Here is a 20,965-nt window from a genome sequence, read left to right as displayed (position 1 = left end):
CAGAGTCCAGGGTCAGTCCATGTATAGTCTTTAGGTAGTGGCTTAGTCCCTGGAAGCTCTGGTTGCTTGGCATTGTTGTACATATGGGGTCTCGAGCCCCTTCAAGCTCTTCCAGTTCTTTCTCTGATTCCTTCAACGGGGGTCCTATTCTCAGTTCAGTGGTTTGCTGCTGGCATTCGCCTCTGTATTTGCTGTATTCTGGCTGTGTCTCTCAGGAGCGATCTACATCCGGCTCCTGTCAGCCTGCACTTCTTTGCTTCATCCATCTTGTCTAATTGGATGGCTGTATATATGGGCCACATGTGGGGCAGGCTCTGAATGGGTGTTCCTTCTGTGTCTGTTTTAATCTTTGCCTCTCTATTCCCTGACAAGGGTATTCTTGTTCCCCTTTTAAAGAAGGAGTGAAGCATTCACATTTTGATCATCTGTCTTGAGTTTCATTTGTTCTAGGCATCTAGGGTAATTCAAGCATTTGGGCTAATAGCCACTTATCAATGAGTGCATACCATGTGTGTTTTACTGTGATTGGGTTACCTCACTCAAGATGATATTTTCCAGTTCCATCCACTTGCCTATGGATTTCATAAAGTCATTGTTTTTGATAGCAGAGTAATATTCCATTGTGTAGATGTACCACATTTTCTGTATCCATCCCTCTGTTGAAGGGCATCTGGGTTCTTTCCAGCTTCTGGCTATTATAAATAAGGCTGCTATGAACATAGTGGAGCACGTGTCTTTGTTATATGTAGGGGGATCTTTTGGGTATATGCCCAAGAGAGGTATAGCTGGGTCCTCAGGTAGTGCAATGTCCAATTTTCTGAGGAACCTCCAGACTGATTTCCAGAATGGTTATACCAGTCTGCAATCCCACCAACAATGGAGGAGTGTTCCTCTTTCTCCGCATCCTCGCCAGCATCTGCTGTCACCTGAGTTTTTGATCTTAGCCATTCTGACTGGTGTGAGGTGAAATCTCAGGGTTGTTTTGATTTGCATTTCCCTTATGAATAAAGATGTTGAACATTTCTTTAGGTGTTTCTCAGCCATTCGTTATTCCTCAGCTGTGAATTCTTTGTTTATTTCTGAACCCCATTTTTTAATAGGGTTATTTGCTGACAACTTCTTTACAGGTTGGGCGCAGCAGTATGATAGGTGCAAACACTTGCTGTGTATGATCCTTTAATGTCACAGAGTGGTGGATATGGATCCACAATGCCCAAGTCACTCAGATTCTTCAGAGCCACTAATGATTCAGCCACCTTCAGCAGAAGGCAAGGGCACCAATGTTTTCGTTGATGACATTTAACAAATGTTTTGTTCTTGGAAGTCTTATTGGCACATACCCCACATCAAAATTTTTTATGTAGTGTGATCATTCCATGTGGTCATGAATCACGCCCTTCCCTGTGCTATCAAAGATCTCAATGGCATACACTTCTCCTTCCTCCATTCGTGTAGCTTCCCCTCCTTTCACAATGGGCACTGTTTCTCCAGCGTGAATTCTATATGACCCAATTGAATGTCCACTTAGGTTACATATGGTTTTCACTTGATATGCCCTCCCATCTATTTCTACTTCATAGGAATCCATAACTTCTTTTTTTTTTTTTTTGGTCTTTTTTTCGGAGCTGGGGACCGAACCCAGGGCCTTGTGCTTCCTAGGCAAGCGCTCTACCACTGAGCTAAATCCCCAGCCCCAGAATCCATAACTTCTTGAATGGCCTCACTGACATCATAGAGATGAACGTCAATCCCAGCACACTTTGTTCCAGTATTAGTGGCATTTTTTACAGCTTTTAATAATATGTCATATTTGGGATTAAAAATAACAGTAATAGCACAATTGATTATTCTACCACTTATATGCATTCCAAAGTTGATCTTACAGATGTTGTTGTACTGTAAGACTGTCGTGTCACCAGCATTGGGAGTGTAATGTGCAGCACAGTTGATGAGAGAACACACAGTGGGAAAGGCCAGGCCTGCATTTAACCCATTCTCCTTTATGAGCTTTCGGGAACAGTCTTACAACTTCTCACATATTTCTAGCATTGTCATCCCAGGCTTGATCCAGCTCATGACATATTTCCTAACTTGCTGCTGTGCTTCCACAGCTTCTCAAGTCACTCCTAATCTCCTCACTAGCCTGATCTAGCACCTTTTTCTCTTCACTTGTGGTTCTCCAAGCAGCTGTCCACCCATCTTGGGTGGGTGGGTATTCACACTCTTGTCCTTTGGGAAATACACCATTAAGATACAGATCACATATTGGAACTGAGGGAAGGTTTGTTTGAACTCTTGGTCCTCTCTTCTTCTTTTTCTTCTTCTTCCCAGTTGCACCATCAACATCAACATCTCCATCATCTTTCTCTTTCTCCTCCAGTGCTTGTCTCTCCAACTGTTTTGCTACTTCATCCACCGAGGTTCCTAATTCTTTATCAAGTTCTTGTTGCCCTGCTGACACAGCCCCTTTGACCTTCTTCTTCTTCCGTCTTTTCTTCTTGGAGGCTTAATTGGCTGTGCTGGAGGTTCCCTCTCCCCTGTCGTCTGGATCCAGGTCACCATTCAGGTGGCCTCCAAAGGACACTGCCTCCTCCATGCCTGCTATGTTGCCCAAGAGGTAAAGGGACAAAAAGAGGGAGTGAGAATGAGCAGTGAGGGCCTGCTCCTTCTTCACCTTCCTCCACCAGCGATGCCGGAAGCCATGCTCGATGCAAGGTCTGCTTTTAATGATGTTTAACCCACCACGTACAAAGGTAGCAGAAAAGAAATGATATGGGGTAAGTGGACCTATTTAGAAAGGTTCATTGGAGCAAATTCTATCTGTATTGTCAGGAAATTAGCAGTTCAGTTCACAGGAGTCAGCAGCTGCAGCTCCAACCATTTACAAACACTTCAACAATGCACCAGCATTCCAGTTTGGTAGAGTCAGGATAGCAAACACAAATCAGCAGAGGTGACACTACCTAGCAGAGACAGTCAGGCCTCAGTCTCAGCATGAGTCAGCAGGGAGGATCAAGAGGAACTCCAGGAGAAGTTCTCAGCTATGCCTCTTTCAGGGAAGCCAAGATCAAAGAAGATGCTAGACCAATCAGTGTTGCACAGCCAGCTCTATAAACAAGCCTAGCTCAGGCTCTTATTACTGTCCATTGAGTCCTATTTATACTTGCTCCAATCATCACATGTCCTCCATGGGTCTTGCCTCAGCAGTGTCTTGCCTAATCACACACATCTGTTTTAGCTAACGTCACTCTGCCAATCAGCTCAAGTCCGAGGAAGCAGGAAGAAACTGCAGCAAACCACCAGAAGTTTTGGGTGTGTTTCTTTCTATGATGTCCCAAGAAATGCTGCTTAACTACTGCAATGTACAGTGGACCAATTAGTGAAGAATCCTTCAAAGAGAGGAGAGGGACAGAGAAAGTGGGGAGGAGATCAGAGAGCACAAAAGGGGTGATTATTGGCAATGTAAACTAGGAAAGTCCATTCTTTTGTATAATCCTTTACTAACTAATAGTGATTAATGGATGTTGGGGAGATCAAAAGGTCTCTTATGCTGCTGCACAGTAGGGCAACTATAGATAACAGCAATATATTGCCTATTTAAAAATGAAGTATATTTAAGGTTTCACCAGAAAAAAAATGAGAAAGTCTTAAAGAATTAGACATGTTTATCATGACTGGATTATTATATAACCTATTTCTACCATACTACATATAGTATGGTACATATTAAGATACACAGATTTTATGCTTTTATGTAAGGTGAGAGTACATTTTTTTTAGACAGAAGAACGCCCATTTGTCCTCTGACACCAACAATGTAAAAACAAACTCTTAAATCTGAGGCCACTTGTGTCCTGAGAGCAAAACAGTCCATAGTTATACATTTGACTGTGGCTTTTTTTGGTGTTCTTATTTGAAAGTGGCCAACCAATGTCATAGCATGCAGGTACACTACAATGCCAACAAGCCTTTCCGTTACAGTCACCTGGAGGCTACTTCTGTACTTTTGCCACCCCCCTCTCGCGCCTCCTGCACTCCCCTGACCTGTGTATCTCTCGTGCTGTGTCCACCTCTTTTAGGACTCTACCCTATGTGGCTTGTGTGGCAAAACTGGGGGAGGTGAAGGACGAGACTGGACCACGAATCCCTTGGAGAAGCTTTGGAGCCTTTGAAGTTGCAGGTCATCGTATTCGGTGTCATGAGTTTCGCTGAAATGGTCACGAACAATTTTTAATACTGTTAACACATGCAAATGGCCATTCTCTTTCTGGTGTGAGTTTGGGGGTTGCTAATATTGTATTATGTTTTCTCATGCTAAAAGCCTGTGTCCCTCCAGCTACAAGCTGTCCCTAAGGGACTTGGGGGAAAGCAAGCTAGTCCCCATATTGAAACACTTTACAGCAGATTCATTGCCATTAGAGAATCAGAAGACAATGCGGCCTTCCAGGGAACTACACCACAGCCTGAGAAGACTGGTCACTCATCGAGTTTGTGACTTGGGCATGACTATTTTTCAACCAATGAGCTTAGAGCTCTTGAGCCAGCCTTTGGTAACTTGAAGTTTCCGCCAACTGTCACAGCATATCCGGTGTTTTCCTTATCTTCTCCACCTCCAGGTGAGGACATAGTCTCAGAAGTTCTTTTTGTACTCCCTGCACAGACTCCGTTGCCCAAAAAAATTCCTTTTGAGACATGAGGCCCCCACCTCTGCCCTTCCCAGAATACCCTGGGCCAACACCGTGCCCCACAATCCCCAGCGCTGGGTTAGAGAAGGGTGCTGCTCTTCTGTAACCTACTGTTGGCTTCAGCTTTAGTGCAACCCCCGCTGTACCACCAACTGACTGGACATGGCCTTCACCAGCAATCAAGACTCAGCTGTAGGTGGCTTATGCAGCAGAGCAAATATTGATGGAGACTTGAACCTGAGGGAAGAATACCTCATAGTAGTTCTGTTGTCCCTTGAATGGCTTGTCTTTGTAGGATTTCTAGGTTTCCTGACATGCCAATTTGGCTTGCAAAATATTTGGAAAAAAGAGGAAGGGCAGGAGGTTGATGGCCTTGTCATGGTACAGAAGCCCCCCCGTCAATGGAAATCTGCAGCAGGAAGATGAGGTAAATGAAGATGAATTGCATAACTATGCAGAAGATGATGGATTTGAGTTCAATTTCCATAAGGACTTCTATGAGGATTTTGACTTCATGGAGTATTTGACCGAAGAGGACAGCGAAGAGGAGGAGGAAAAAGAGGAGGACGAGGAAGATAGCATCGATGATGACAACGATGGCTATGGTGACCACGTCTGTGATGATGACAATGATGACGACAATGACGACTCAGGAACTGCAAGTGTCTGTGAGTTATGGTGATATTTTGGACCCCATTCTAGATTGATAGAATTTGTTTTTCACTGTTATCTGATAGACAGACCTTATTCTTATTATGGTTTAGCACCACAAATATCACGTGGTAGGCAGAACGGGAAGATGACTCACAGTAGAGGGAATCCCGGGCTCCCATGTAAGACTCCGCAGACAGGGCAGCATCAGAGAAGGCAGAACAGCGGACTGCCTAGATTGAGGGGAGGTGGGGGACAGACCTGCAGGTGGCTGGAAGCAGCTAATCCAGGTTTGAACAACTGCAGGGTCAGAGTGGCTCTCAATTCCTCTACCCTTGCTCCTGCTTGTATGGTTCACATAAAATCCAGGCTCAGAACTTGTTAATCCTGATCAAGTGATAGTCCAGGCCCTGGAAATTTTGGGGCCTACTGTGCCCAAGTAGAAGCTCAATTTAAGAAAGACCCTCTAGTATGGAGAAAAAGCATGTCTTTTAACTAACCACTGTGATAAACCCATGAAAAATACACCTAGAGTGCTTAAATCTTTAAGGATTGAGAAACTGCAAATTTAAGGTGATTTTTCTTCTTTAACTTTACAGCAAATGAACTTTCTTCCTCTTCTTTTTTACCCTCCTTCCTTTCTTCCTTCCTTTCTTTCTCCTTCCTTCCTTTCTTTCTATTTACATTTCAGAGCCTCACATTGATAAGCGCATGTGGTACCACTGAGGTATATCTTCAGATTTTTAAATTTTTGCTTTTTAGTAGCTTATATATGTACACACATAAGAGGCCAGAGGACAATCTTGAATGTTGACTCAATTACCATCTATCTTTTCATGTTTTTGTGACAGTGTCTCTCACTGACTTTGAATTTGCAAATTAGGCCCAGATGACTGGGCAGCCATCCCATGTGATCCAATCTTCTGTACCTGCCTGACCTTAGGATTACCAGTGACAGCACCAGGCACCCCCTTTTTGTCTGTACTGGGTAAACAATCTTTCACAGCTTTTTTCATTCTATTGAAAGAATTTCTTGTTTTGTTGCCCCATCTAGCCTTGAACTCATGGCAATCCTCCTGCCTCAGCCTCAGGTGTATAGTTTTTACATGAAGCTCTGCTAAGAGTATACAAAATGGAATCAGACAATTTGATTCTGGCTCTCTTTCTTTCTATGGTCCAGGAATAACAATAATCCTAGTGCTGGGAAAGATGGTGAGATTGGTCACCGTGAAAACTTACCCAAAAAAGTGAGAGCAATAGAAATATTGTAGGAGCTACTAAGAAGGATTCAGGCAGTCTTTCATTTCTCCTCACATTTCTAGTCTTCAGGTTTTGCTGTTAATACATTCCTGAGTGAGGAAGTTAAGTATACGCTGTCTTATTTCTTTCGTGGTCTTGACGTTCTGGATTCACATTCACTGGTCACCGATGAAGCAATTGCATATGAAACCTCAAATAAGGCCTTTGAAGGAACTGAAGATGAGGAACCATGGGGAAAGAATAAAACTGGAGACTTGGAAGCATGGCCTTACAGTGACTGGGACCACAAGGACTACTACTTCCCTGAGGAATGCAGGTATAGGCTTAAAGCTCTTAGTGTTAATTAACCACTTCGGACATACCCCTATTGTTCAGAGATTTCATGTTTTAAAGTATTCTGTTATAGTTTAATAACAGTTTGAAGTTAATAATGTATTTATATACGGAAGTCAATATATTTTATGTCTTTTATTCCCGATGGCAAGCCCTTTATCTTATAGCTCTAAGACTACTACAGGTGGGGATTAATTAGCCCTAGTAAGGAAGACCAATAGAGAAAGATCACCAAGGGAAGCTTGGCCTTTGTTTCTTGGCCATAGAAATATAGTCTTTCATACTAACAATACTTGGGAAGGAGTGATTGTTCACAAAATACTGAAAAGTTAAGGGATTCAGGTGAGACTGCAGTTCATGATAAATGTATATTAGTTTAGCTGAGATTTTTATAGTTCATGGAATAGTCAAATAAAATTAGGTTGTTTCTTTTTTTTTTTACTACTGAATTAGGAATTGAGTCTTATATCCCCTCTATTCACCTCTGTCTGCCTTGCTCATTTTTAGTGTTTCTATTAAGAAACATTTGATGGCATAAAAATATTACTTGTTAGCAGCCACATTTTTATTCTAAAGACAGTGAAACTGAGGTCCTGGGAGTTTGAGGGAATATATATGGTTTGTTTACTGATCATAGGCCAAAAGCTTTATTCAGAGTGGGCTCTAAGAGAAACAAATGAATATTTGTAATGATGAACAGAAGGGCAATGAAGTTGATGTGACAGATGCCCTCAAGTGGTTTTTTACTTTTTATATTCTAGAAGGTTATATAATTTCATGCAGGTATACAGAATACTTGGGATACATTCCTCACATACTCCTCCAGCCTCTCCCTTGTCCCCCCTTCCCCTTTCCAGAATTCGTTCATTTTCTTTCCAATATGGTTTTATAAAGCCTTCCAAGTCTTAAGTACTCTGATAGTAAGGGTCTGTTTCACAAGAAGGAAATTTTTTCCTTACTGAGTGACCATAGTTATACCAGAACTGATAAGATTTAGAAGTCAGCAGTGTCTTTTGATGGCATAAAAATATTGCTTGTATCTCATTTCTTCCTACAGTCACAAAGCCTAGAAGAAAGAAATGTGTGCAGAAAGAGAAAAAATATTTTTCATTAATTTTCCTGGGTTGGATAGCCCAGAAGATTGACATTGTTCTACAGTTCATCGCAGAAAAGTGCTGTCAGCTGACATCCACCTTTGCACTAGCTTTTCAGAGATGCTCATGTTAAAAATAAAAAAGTTTGTTTGCATTGCATAAGCTCTAGAGCGTTTATGTGAACAACACCGAGTCAAATTTATTTTTAATATCTCTTCTTTCTAGTTTGGCCTCACCTGGCTGGCACTAAAATGAATTGTTTTCCACTCTTGACAGTGAGAAATGAAAGTCTAGTTCTCAATGCATTTCACTGAACAAAAAAACAAAAAAACAAAAAAAAAAAACCACCTAGCTTACCGGACCCAGAGTGATCTAATAATGAGTTGGTGTGAACTGCTAGCAGCAGCAGCTGGAAATTTGATAGAAATATACACTCTTGGGCTCCACTGCAGACCTGCTGAATCATAGATCCTTAAGGCAGACCTTCATGCGGGTTTCCTAAGTGCTCCGGATCTCTGCGGAGCAAACACACTGTGAGCAGTGTATCTGTTCTGAGATGCTTCCTTTCTACTGAACAGAGTACAGATGTGCTTTTATGATCTAGAATATGCACTGTTCCTATTGATGTGCCCCTATCAGATGCTTGCATATGAAATATACAAACAGGCATAGCAAGCAGCATTTTTATATATTTATAGTGAATCGCCATAAATCACTATGCACTTAAAATGAAAGGCATATACACATGGCATACTACAAATGTGGCATTTAGAAAATATATGTGAAATAGATCAATATGTTATTTAGGATAATGATTGAAACTTATGGAGAGAAGGGAAGAAGAATTCAACTAAAGGCATTCATATGCACTTCAATTCTACTGGTAATAATTGTATCTTCTTAGGGTGGGTGGTGTGTCCATGGATATAGCAGACTCTGGGAAGTACACATACAGGTATGTCTTTGTGACACAACTAAACTCAGATGCAAAACGTGGGTATTCCTGTTAAGAGTGGGGATTCTGAGAACAGACCTCTTGGATTTGAAGTACAGCCCTACATCTTCATCTGTTTTGTTTTGCTTTGTTTTGGCAACAGGGTCTCACTGTATATCCTTGGGTAGCCTATCCTTCGCTGGCTTGGAACTCACTATGTGGACCAGGCTATCCTCAAACTTACAACCATCCACCTTCTTCTGCCTCCCAAGAGCTGAGTTTAAGGATATGCATCACCATTCTTGGCCTACAGCTCTATGCCCTACCAGATGGTAAAAATTAGAGCAAATATTTAACCTCTGTATGCCTGGCTTCTCATATACAGTTTGTTTATAATAATTGTCCAACTATAGTTGAAGAGGTAAATGGGAAAAATTTAAGTGTTTAGGTACAGTGTCTAGAAAATAGCACAGTAGTTATAAAAACATGGCTCAATATATTAAACAGTTCCCTAACACTTCATAAAACATGGACGAGTTGGCCAAATTCTCCCATTCCAATCTAAGTCAATTAGGTTATGAGGAAGGAGCACATTCGAATTGCTATACCTTAGACTGAGGGCTTTAATGCAACTTGTTAACTAGCTAATACCAGTTGTTTTAAGTTGAGGTCTATTCTAGTCTTTCTTGACATAATTCCTGGAGTAACTCAGTAGAGGTTTACTTGGGCTATGGTTACAAGGAGGCAATCCATCATAACAGCACGGAAGGGAGAGCTAACATGAATTGGTATGGTAGCAGGAGCATTTGAAGGATTTCAAATGGTGGTCGGGCAAGAAAGCAGCTTGGACTGGAAGTGGGACCAGATCACAATCCTCAATGTCAACCCTCAGGAAACCCATTTCTTCCAACCAGGTCCTATCTCCTAAGGATTTCACACACTCCCTGAAAAGCACTACCACCTCGAGACCAAGTATTCAAATACATGAGCCTGTCAGAGGCATTTCACATCCAAAACGTAACAGAGCTTTTGTTCTAAACATGTTCTATGGGAGCAGCTGGAGCCTGGGAGCAGCCAGATCAGGGACACCCTCACTGCCACCACTGCCCCCCACCACTGGCACTACACCACTGTTGTGCACCACTGCCACTGCTGACCAGAGACTGCCGAGCCAGGTCCATGTGCCACCACCCACTCTGGACACAGACTATCCAGTTATGGATGAAAATGAGCTGGTAAAGAAGGCCAAGCTGGCCAAGCAGGCAGAACGATACAATGGCATGGCAGCCTGCATGAAGTCTGTCACTGAGCAAGGAGCCGAGCTGTCTTATGAGGAGAGGAACCTTCTGTTTGTTGCTTATAAAACTTGTAGGAGCCTGTAGGTCATCTTGGAGTGTTGTCTCAAGTATTGAGCAGAAGACTGAGGGTGCTGAGAAAAAGCAGCAGATGGCTAGAGAATACAGAGAGAAGACTGAGATAGAGCTGAGGGACATCTGCAATTGTGTACTGTCTCTTTTGGAAAAGTCCTTGATCTCCAATTCGTCACAACCAGAAAACAGTCTTCTCCTTATATTTTTGGTTGTGAGCCTAGCCTTTAACAGCTGAGCCATCTCTCCAGCCCAAGTCTCCTTGAAAATGAAGGGTGACTACTAATGTTACTTGGCCTAGTAGTTACTTGTTGCTGGTGATGACAAGAAAGGAATTGTGGACTAGTCACAGCAAGCATACCAAGAAGCATTTACAACCAGCAAAAAGCAGATGCAGCTGACATACCCCATCAGACTGGGTCTGACCCTCAATTTCTCTGTTTTCTACAATGAGCTCCTAAACTTCCCAGAGAAAGTCTGCTCTCGCAAAAACAGCTTTCGATAAAGCCATTGCTTCAGAGTCATACAAAGACAGCAAACTAATAATGCAGTTACTGAGAGACAACTGGACACTGTGAACATCAGATACCCAAGGAGACGAAGCAGAAGCAGGAGAAGGAGGGGAAAATTAACCGGCCTTCCAACCTTTGTCTGCCTCAGTCTAAAAGTTACAAAGTAGACCATTTGTCATCATGCTGTCCAGCAGATAGTTTTTTGCTTACGATTTATCACAGGTCTACATTACATCTATTTGAATTTTTATATTTCCTATGTGGTTTTTATGTTTTAATATTAGGGGAGTAGAGCCAGTTAACTTTATGGAGTTACTCCTTTTCATCTTGAGGTGGCCAATATGGGATGTTGAATTTTTACATGAGTTACACATGTCTGGCATAGTACCTTTGGTATGTTGTGGCTTCAGAAGGGCCAGTGTTAAAATTGCTTCCATGTCTAAGTAAAGAAAACTGCCTACATATTGGTGTGTGCTGGGGGGAATTAACAGGATAATGGGTTCCAGTCATGAGTGTAGTCTGTGTGGGTACTGTAAGGCTTGGAACACTTGGGAAGCTGTGACACAAACATCCTGTGGATGCGCACTAGGATGTGTCTGCATGCACACCCTTGACCACAGCTCCAGAAGTTGTCTCTAGACAAAGTTGTGACCCAATTTACTCTGATAAATGGAGAAATGTCCTGCGCTCGACTTTCCGCCGGCAAGAAGCACGCGAGACATAGAAATTCTTGCTATGACTGATACTTTATTCCTATCTCATGGAGAAGCCCCGAGCGCCGGCCAGGTGCGCCTATTTAACCCTCGAGCATGCATCCACACCTGATTGGTTGCTTACTCATGATCTCATCAGGCACGCCCCGGAATGGGCAAAGACCTGGCAGGAAGGCACTCTTGCACATGCGCACAGTTAACTACCTGAAAGGGGGGGCCGGCTGGCGCGGCGAAGGTTGGAGCCATCTTGCAATGGCGGAGTCTATCCTGACCTACCACGTGGGGCGCAGTGGAAGACAGCGCCAACTAGTGGTTGCGAATGTTATTGCGGCCCTCTACAGAGAAACGGTTCATATTCCATTATTTATAAGGTTACCTGTTGTTTGCTTTCATTACTTTTGCTACACCAAGTAAAGATGCAGTACAAACAAGTTGCTTCGTGTTCCCCACTCCATACATATGAAGCATAGCAGTAAACAAAATCCCATGGATTTAACTTTTTTAAAGTGTTTCTTTCTTTTCTTCTTTTTTTGCTTTTGTGATTTTTTTCTTTTCTTTTTTTTTTTTTTTGATACTTGCCTAACATGTATGTGCTGTAAAAACAGTTAACAGGGAAATAACTTGAGATGACACCTAGCTTTGTTTTAATGTCTTACGAAGTTTTAGTGAACAATCCAAGCATAATTGTTAAGAATACATGTATTAAAGTTCATGTAAGTGGAATAAAAAGCATGATCTATGGATGCTGTCTATTCTAGAACCATACAGGGAAACAGAAATGTAGCCATTTAAGGTGGGTTTTGAAAACAGCTAGCCACACCTTACTAAATTACCTCTTGTAAAAACATGAATGACCCTCAAACTTTTATCTCTAATTCTAACTTTGTAATTTTACTTTTCAGTCATGATCCCTATAGAAGCATATATCTTTCTGGGAAAAATTTGAATTAAAAGATCATTTACAAAGGTGTGGCCAAGGCTTAACAAAACCATCAAGGTTTCCCAGAGCTTTTTAACTGCTGGAGCCATTTATGTGTTCCCTTGGTTGAAAGGAACACTATTAAGAGGGAAAAATCGGGGTTGGGGATTTAGCTCAGTGGTAGAGCGCTTGCCTAGGAAGCGCAAGGCCCTGGGTTCGGTCCCCAGCTCCGAAAAATAGAACAAAAAAAAAAGAGGGAAAAATCACTAGACTCTAAAGGAAAATGGTGGCTTCCAGATAGAAGTCAGGAGAATCATTAGATGGGTACCATGAACCTTTGGAAAACTGAAGGCAAGTAGCCAGGGAAAAACACACTCTATCCTTGGTTTCTTCTGACCCCTTACCCTTATCTCATGATTGGTTGGAAGCACTGGATGATGGGGGCACATTAAAGCAGTCCATAGAGGCTGGCTCAGAGTAGAGAAATGGTAATGTAGAAGGGGCTGTGGAAGCCATTCAGCACAGATACCCTGGTTAAGGGTTGGATATACACATTGGAAGTTCCCAGAAAAGTTTAGTCCTGTTGTGAATTTGATAAAAGCTGCAGACTCTCAAAGCAACAACAACAACAACAACAACAACAACAACAACAACAAAATAGGACTAAATATAAAGAAGTGACTTTCATATAACTTTGTATGGTAGTTTCCTCCCCGGTGGCTTCTCCAGAGTGTACCTGTAGGAGCTCCATAGATGTCACATTAAGAACCACTCACAACAGACAGCAGTATATGGGGAATACATGGCATCCTTCCACCGTTATTTCCTTAGCTTTTGCCCTAACTTTATTTCCTGTAACTTAGTCATCCTGGCGTGAAGCTAACACCTTTGACCAACTGTAAGTGAAGCAATCACACTCATTCTTTCCTCAGCTATGCTCAATCTTAGCTATAGTGTTGAGTCTGAGGAGCAGACTGAAATTGCTGCCTTGGCCATGTGATAATGTGTTGCTTAGCAACGCTGGCTGGCAGACTTCTGGAGCCTTTCAGCAGAGAAAATTGGTTTTAAAAGTGCGTGGGTGTGTGGTGGTGGTGGTGATTCAGAGACTAAGGAGAGATTTAGGTAATAAATAAACTATGATAATATAATAGTTTAAAGGCAAAGGACAATGAAGAGGAGTCTGAGAATGTGCTCTAAGAGAAACTCAGTTGAAGAAAGGGGAAGTGGGTAAAGTGAAATTGCCAGAGGTAGTGAGGGGTGATGGCGTCCATGGAGGCAACTGTATTTTGCCAGATCCCTTCTTAGATAGCCATTCTGCTACCTCTATTTCACACCGAAAGTCATGCAGCCTCTTTTTCTAATTAATATTTTTCTTGGAAGTAAAAACCCCTCAATTTTAGCAGCAGAAAGAAGCGGTGACCACTTCTTAAGCACTACGGTACCCATACCATTACTCAGGCCAGTCAAGAGCGTTTTACTATAACTACAATAACTTATTTCTTGAGCATAGCTCTTGACATCTGCCAGGTTCTTTTAGCCACACAATTAAAGCCCTGTTGTTTTTTTTTTTTTGTTGTTGTTGTTGTTCGTTTGAAATCATTCACTGTCAGTGTTAAGAGGAGATTTATATTGTAAGAATTTCTGATGATCATTTGCCTGTAAATAGGCAAAGATGGGGTATTCTCACTTCCCATTTAGCAGCCATTTAACTCTCCTGTGCTGTCCCAAGCCACTTTCAGCAAAAGGCCTATCAATCAAAAAGCTAGCCATACTACCCTTCTACTACCAGCAGTCCTGAACACGTCAAATCTGCTTTGAGACAACAGTCAAACAATTATATCAGAGTGCCCAGGGTCCTGGAAACAGACATATATAGGACAGTTTGAAAGAGATTCTACTATACTTTTTTTTCAATCACATGTCTTGATGAACCTTTTCCACCTCGGTGGAAGTGGCATTCCTTACTTCACCTGGTAAAGGGATGTCCATGTTTCGTGACAATGCTGTGGCTTGTACAAAACACAAGCCATAATGTTTGCTATTGATACAAAATAAATGGTTGTGGCTGGTCAAATAAATTGCTGTATTTGTTCCAAACTGATCTTCTGGGCCAAATAAATGGGCTGCTTGGGTTCATTCTATCTATGGGGAACACAGGCCTGAACCACCTCTAGGGTGTAGCACCATCAGGTCTAATAAAGACTTCTCTCCAATGGTCTTTGCTTGCTTTACAGTAGCACGAGCTAGGCTGGTAACCACAAGGACAGCCACAAAGACCATGACTTTAAATAGCAGGTCGGCTTTAGACAGTGATATTGGTCAATATGTAATAGTTTGACTGCTGAAAAGGACCAACCTAGGGATGTATCTGGATAGCTGATGAGGTTGCAAATACCCGGCACGAACCCCATTGTATGAGCACCTTGCATACTACCCAATGGCTTAACAACCAAACACTGACCTCTGGGCAGCAACACCAGCTTTGACAGTGGCTTGATCCCATGGGTGTCACAAAAGTTCAATAGCACAGGCACCTAATGAGCCATCCAGTGACTTGACAGATTTATGCAGGCAGGGGACACTGACTGGCATCATGCAATGATTCGGCACCACCTGGTTTCTGGGTGCCAGGCTTCTCAGTGCCAAGTGGTAGTAGTCACCAAGGGACAGTGGAAGAAGTGGCAGCCCACAGAGGTTTAGTCCTAGCTACTAGTGCCCACAGGCTGAAATCTAGCCTGCAGCTGCCGGTGTGATACCAACTTTAGAAGGCCTCCCCAGAAATCCTTTCGATGCAGCAGCATCCCACCACCAACAGAAAGGGATCCCTGTGGTTGGGTGATCCCAGTGATATGCAGCACTCTGTTCCTGAAAAATGTCCCCAGGTGCCCTGATTTGTGAGCAGCACTGGGTGCTCCAGCTTCACTCAGGCTCCAAATTGCTTTCATGAAACATGCAAGGAGCCCAAGTCCATGCAGTGAGTTCTGGCCACCGGAGGTGCAGTTGCACAGTTCAGTTCAAGGGAGGAAGTAGAGTGGGAGAGAAGGGAGGACACACAGCAGAGAACTAATAAAAGGCTATAAGAAGCCACATAAGAGAATCTGCAGGCGTGTTCACAAAAAAAAAAAAAAGTTCCAAAATGTTGTCAGAGTCTTTGATAAAGAGTCCCAGACCCCTGGGTTGAGAACTGTCACACTGGAGAATGTTAAGAGCCAAATGACCCAGTCCCCAAGCCCTTCATCTGAATTGTACCTTTAGTGCAACTTGTCCCTTTGACCTATCGCTGCTGTCAAGCACTGAGAGGAACAAAAGTTGCGAGAGACCAGCATTTGAAGGGCTTCTTACCTACTCAGAATTTCTATACAGCTAGAGTGAGGGATCTCTCAGCTGATTGCTGAGCCTTTCACAGCTGCCATCTCAGGACCACCTGCCCACAGTGGAAAGGGAAGATAATGACTCTCCTTCCTCTAGAATCCATCAGTCGCTAATAGTTGAGCAGAGAGGCCTCATAAACCCCTCTCCAATCTATGGCTGGTCATTAACATGTTCAGTCTTCTATAGGCCCAGTGCAAACAACTGTGGCTTCTGGAAGTTCCTGGTAGCAGTGGCTGGGTTGTACCCAGAAGATAGCATTTCCCCATCCATAGCCCCATCTCCAGGCTTACATTCTTTTCACCTGTTCTTGTGTGATCTCCAGGAGCCTAAGGGGAGCAGCTTCATACCTACCTATTGTGTAGCTGACAGTTCTTAAACTGGATGTATGTATAATATAAAATCTGGCAACCATGAACGGCTTTTGGCTCTGCAAAGATAAAAATAAATACAAAATCATCTATAATGAATCTAGCTTGTTTCTGGCAGCACTCACCCATGCCCCCCCCCCCCCAGTCTTGGTTCTAAATACACACCATATAGCTACAGGCATACCAGCCTGAATGTGCTGATCTCTTTTGAATACACAGCATGCACACATGGCACTGTGCATGCCAAGCTTCCCACACAGCAACAAATGCTTCCTGAAACACTATGACTTCGATTCAAGAGTATGGTGCCGCAAATTGCAGTGTTTTCTTTTAAACAACATACACAATATTTTTGCTTCTATAATAAATGTAAGAGTTTGATTACAGAGACTAAAGTCTTTTAGCATTTCCCTGCCATTTCTTAACAAGCAATTATCAAAGTAGTATGTCTTTGAATTGCTTTCTATTAGCATATATGCTTTAAAAATTGTTTCAGTTGCCACTTTGAGTTTCATTTAAACGTTAAGTAAAATTTTGCTTGGCATGACCACAGAATTCCCAACAATGTCTGAAATGACCTTATACATACTTCTGCCACTTTACATAATGAATTCACCTGAAATAGCCTTCTTACCACAGACAATTATAAAATCAAAATATAGATTAATTCTGAAAAAACTTTGAAGATGCTGTAAGTTCTGCTGTATCAAACATTCAGCCAAGATTCATTTCTTTCTGTAAAAATAAACAACCATGTCCATTTCATTAGCATCAAAATATGCCTTCATCTCCCTTTGCTTTCATCTTTGATAAAGGGTAAAATTGTAAGTGTATCAAAGAATCGTTTTAAAATAAAATTATCTCTGATTTATTATCAGTAAGTATTTTATTTATATACCTACTTCATGTTCATACATAACCAGAGTTATATAAAAAATAAAACCTTAAAAGGAGAAAGTTCCAGAGTCCCTGCTAGAGCCCAAGTGTCTGATCAAAGATATCAAAGATAGCCATGTGTCACAATGAGACCCTCATACCAGCATTCTCCTCCTCGTGAAATCCCTTCTACCTTCTAGGGAAAAAAAGCATTTTCCACAAATTTCTCCACATAGGATAGCACTTGGTTTTGTAATGTGTAAAAATGGCTTAGCCAAAATATGTTTCCCACAATTTCATGTGGCAGAAGATGCTCATTTTATAGCTCATAAAATTTGTCATGTAACTCTTAGCTTATGTTGCTATAAGGAAGTAGTCAGTCCTAGGATTACCCCCATCTTCCTCCAAATGATAGTGTAGATTTCTAATTTCTAGATCAGCATACACACTAATTTACATAGAAAAAGGACCTAAACTGACCCCCCAAACACCCAAGGATGATCAATAACATAGTCAAAGTGGAAAAGGGTTCAGTTCATCTTGTGAACTCTAGAACATGTCTGAGAATCTCATCTGTCATGCACTTCCCCAACCTAAATTAACTTTCCTTTCTATGTTGTGTGACCTGTGGATTTTAAAGATCCAATACCAGCTTTACAGAGTCTGATTAACAAGTTCTTCCAATGTAAAGTCCTTAAAGCAAAGCAATCGATAAACCATCCCTTTGCAGTGCTGTTTCTCTGATAGACTTGAATGTCAGCTTCTGGATGATACGGGGGAAGCTAAGATTCCATCCTGGGGTTCTTAGTCTCAGAGGTAAATTAAGAATAGACTCAGATAGAAGATTGCAGACAACATTAATAGACTTTAAAAGAAAAGAACCGAGCGCATGCAAGCTGTACATCTCAGCAGCTGTTTGGAGAACAATAATGAAAGAAAGAAAAAAAATAGAAGATGGTATGGAGGTCAAAGTCATAGTCAGATAAACAGTTACATAGTGGGGAGGGGAGAAATATAGACTAAGAGTAAGGGGACCCTAGTGTTGAGATTATAGGCATGAGCTAAAACATCTAATTCATCAGGTCATGATTATTGCTTCTTCATCTGTGTATCCATGTTTTAAGTCATTCAGTAACTGTTGATTTTGCTGAGCAAATATTATGTGCCCAGAGCTATGGTAAATGGTAGATAAGTAGCCTCAAATATCGGTTAAGTTTTATTTTCTGTTTGACCTAAGCTAGTGTCACCTGGGATTTGCCTCTATCAGATTGGCCTGTAGGCAAGTTTGTGGGCACATTTTCTAGATTTACGATTATTGTGGAAGGGTTCAGCACACTGGGGACAGTGCCGCCCCTGGTCAAGGTGGGCCTGGGTTTTATAGGTAAAGCAGGGTAAGGAATCCATGAAGAGCAAGCCAGTAAGCGGTGTTCATCCAAGGTCTCTGCTTTTGTTCCTGCTTCCAGGTTGGGTCCCTGCCTTAAGTTCCTGTCCAGACTTCCATCTGTGATAGACTATATAGTATAAACTGAAATAAACTCTTTCCATCCCCAAGCTGCTTTTAGTCATGTTTATCACAGCAACAGAAAAGCAAACTAGAACAGCATCCAAAATAGCAACCTGACTTCCCTAGTCATTCTCTCCAAACCCTCAGAGCTCAGAAGTAAGTGTCCTTTGTTGATCTTGGGCATCTTTAGCTCCTAGAATCTGTCTGCTAGCTTCCGTTCATTGTGATTGCTGATCTTCATTGTCTACTTGATCGGATTCAGAACCACTAGAAGACAGTCCTAGTGTGTCTGTGAGGGCATTTCCTGAGATGTTTAACTGAGGTGTCAAGACCTGCCCTGAGTGAAAATACTTTAGATCCCACCATCCCAAGGGCTGGGACCTAAAACTAAATAAAAAGGGGAACCAGAGCTGAGCACCCGCATTCATTTTCTGTGGTTGCTGATAACGAATGCAGTGATCTTCTGCTCCTATTACAATGCCTTCTCCACCACGGTGAATTGTATCCCATGTTACAATGTGAGCCCAAGCACCTTCCTTTAATTACCAGTGTTAGCAATGTTACTATCTTGTTGTTACGAGTAGCTTCAACAACGAGAAAAACAATAGGCATCTCAAATGTAGGTATCCCATCCAGGGCTGTGATGTGGGTACCCAAAGGAAGAAAGAGAAACCCTAAGAATTTGAGAAGCCAGTTTTTTCTTACCTTACCTCACAGGTTTGACCATGACTAAGACAGGAGGATCTGTAGGAATTCCAGCCAGCCTTGGGTATATAGTGATTCCTAGACTACCCTAGCCCAAAGAGTAAGCTCGTACTGCTCACATATAACCCTCAAATCCTAAAAATAAAAATAGTGCTTCTCACTGGGAACCTAGTTTTCATTCACAAGAAACTATAGGGCTCATCAAAGTTACTAGTTAGAAGGCTCTTTGGTGAAAATTGAGAGCAAAAACTACTACTTTCTAAGAAGCAAAGAGGGGAAAGGACAGTTAACCCTTCCAACGATTCGCTACTTTACTTTGTTCGGCCTTGATTTTGAACATATTATGTATCAAATTCTCAAATACATCTATCTCAATTTTAAGTGATGAAAATGATACAAAAGATTTGTATCTTTAAGTGCAATTCAAAGAGATCAACTCCTATCTCTGAAATGATGTTACAGCTCTAACTATTGACAGAATTTACACGCAGACAGAATCTTACAGAGTCTAATCAAGAGAGCAGCAGAGCCAGAATCTAAATTCCAGCTACCATTCACTAGATGTGAGATGTTGGACCATCCATTTTTCTTTGCTCTGTAGTTCTATGGTCTATAAAATTTGATAGGAGATCAAGCTAGTAACATACCTAGAATAGTTACTGATGGAAAAGAGATGAGGAAAAACTGTATTTATTACACATCTAAGAGGAATAAGGTCAAATTTGCTGGGCATGCTTACAGAGAGACTGTATGAATTTGTAGTAAAAACTTTATGGAGAGATCACAATGTTTTTGTGAGCTTACCATTGAAGTCCTTTCCAATCTTTAGTTTTGTAATTGTATGAAACGCAAGAAGTAGAAAATGCAGAAACAATTGCTGTTGCTTGAGATCACGGTGTGAACAGTGGAGGTCTAAATTCCCAATAAGGGCTTTTTGGAATCCTGCCAAAGGTAGAGTACATGTCACCTGAGCGACTATGGAGACAACGCACAGTGGTATGTCTGATTTCAGAGCGCATCGTCCCCTCTACTGCCCGTTGCTGCCATATTGGCCTCCTGCCTTGGCTGTGCATGATCTTCTACAGATCAAAGGTGCTGAAGTGCCTGCATCTTTATTTTTTTCCTTAACACAGTCACTTGGGGCTCCCAATCCCGGTCTCTCCTCCTTTTGTGGTTTTAAAACACTTTGCTTTCATTTGGGGAGAAGACTTCTGAAGTTCACCGTGTTCCTTGATTATGTAGTCTTTCAAGCATGGTTTACAGATGCCACTTTCAGCTTGTCCTCCAAGTTTATCCAGGTTTGGTGCCACAATGCTCCTTCCCACTGTCCTCTCTACTCTGCTACTCCAGTTCAAGCTTCCATTACAGATCTACAATTCAGCTGTCTCCTCTCTGTCCTTCCGGTCAGGCCTGCGATAGAGCTGGCTTCATGGAGCCATTGAAGTTTTCATGTGCAGCCCTAGAATACAGATATTCAGTAATCCCTCTACCAGAATCTCATCTTTTCAAAGCAAAGACGGTGCACTTTTCTCCCAAGGTCACTTGTAAGAGCTGTAATTTTATGTCAATGTATGGCTCTTCCTGTGCTCAGACCACATAGTGGCTTTTGCTAGAATTCTGTGTGCTTCTATCTCATTTCCCAAAGAGTCTGAAAGCTTTAGTAGTTCTCTCA

The 20,965-nt window shown here is 42.0% G+C and overlaps 2 pseudogenes; one reads left to right on the top strand and one right to left on the bottom strand.

Annotated features, from left to right (window-relative positions):
- Positions 1-1,102: 1,102 nt before the first annotated feature.
- Positions 1,103-4,626, bottom strand: Metap2-ps2 (methionyl aminopeptidase 2, pseudogene 2; annotated as a pseudogene).
- Positions 4,627-10,174: 5,548 nt separating this feature from the next.
- Ywhaz-ps2 (tyrosine 3-monooxygenase/tryptophan 5-monooxygenase activation protein, zeta, pseudogene 2) lies at positions 10,175-10,956 on the top strand (annotated as a pseudogene).
- Positions 10,957-20,965: the final 10,009 nt, after the last annotated feature.

Source organism: Rattus norvegicus, chromosome X (assembly GCF_036323735.1).
Source record: "Rattus norvegicus strain BN/NHsdMcwi chromosome X, GRCr8, whole genome shotgun sequence".
Lineage (NCBI taxonomy): Eukaryota > Metazoa > Chordata > Mammalia > Rodentia > Muridae > Rattus > Rattus norvegicus.
Note: the sequence above shows the minus strand (reverse complement) of the source record. Positions and strands in the feature narration are given on the sequence as shown.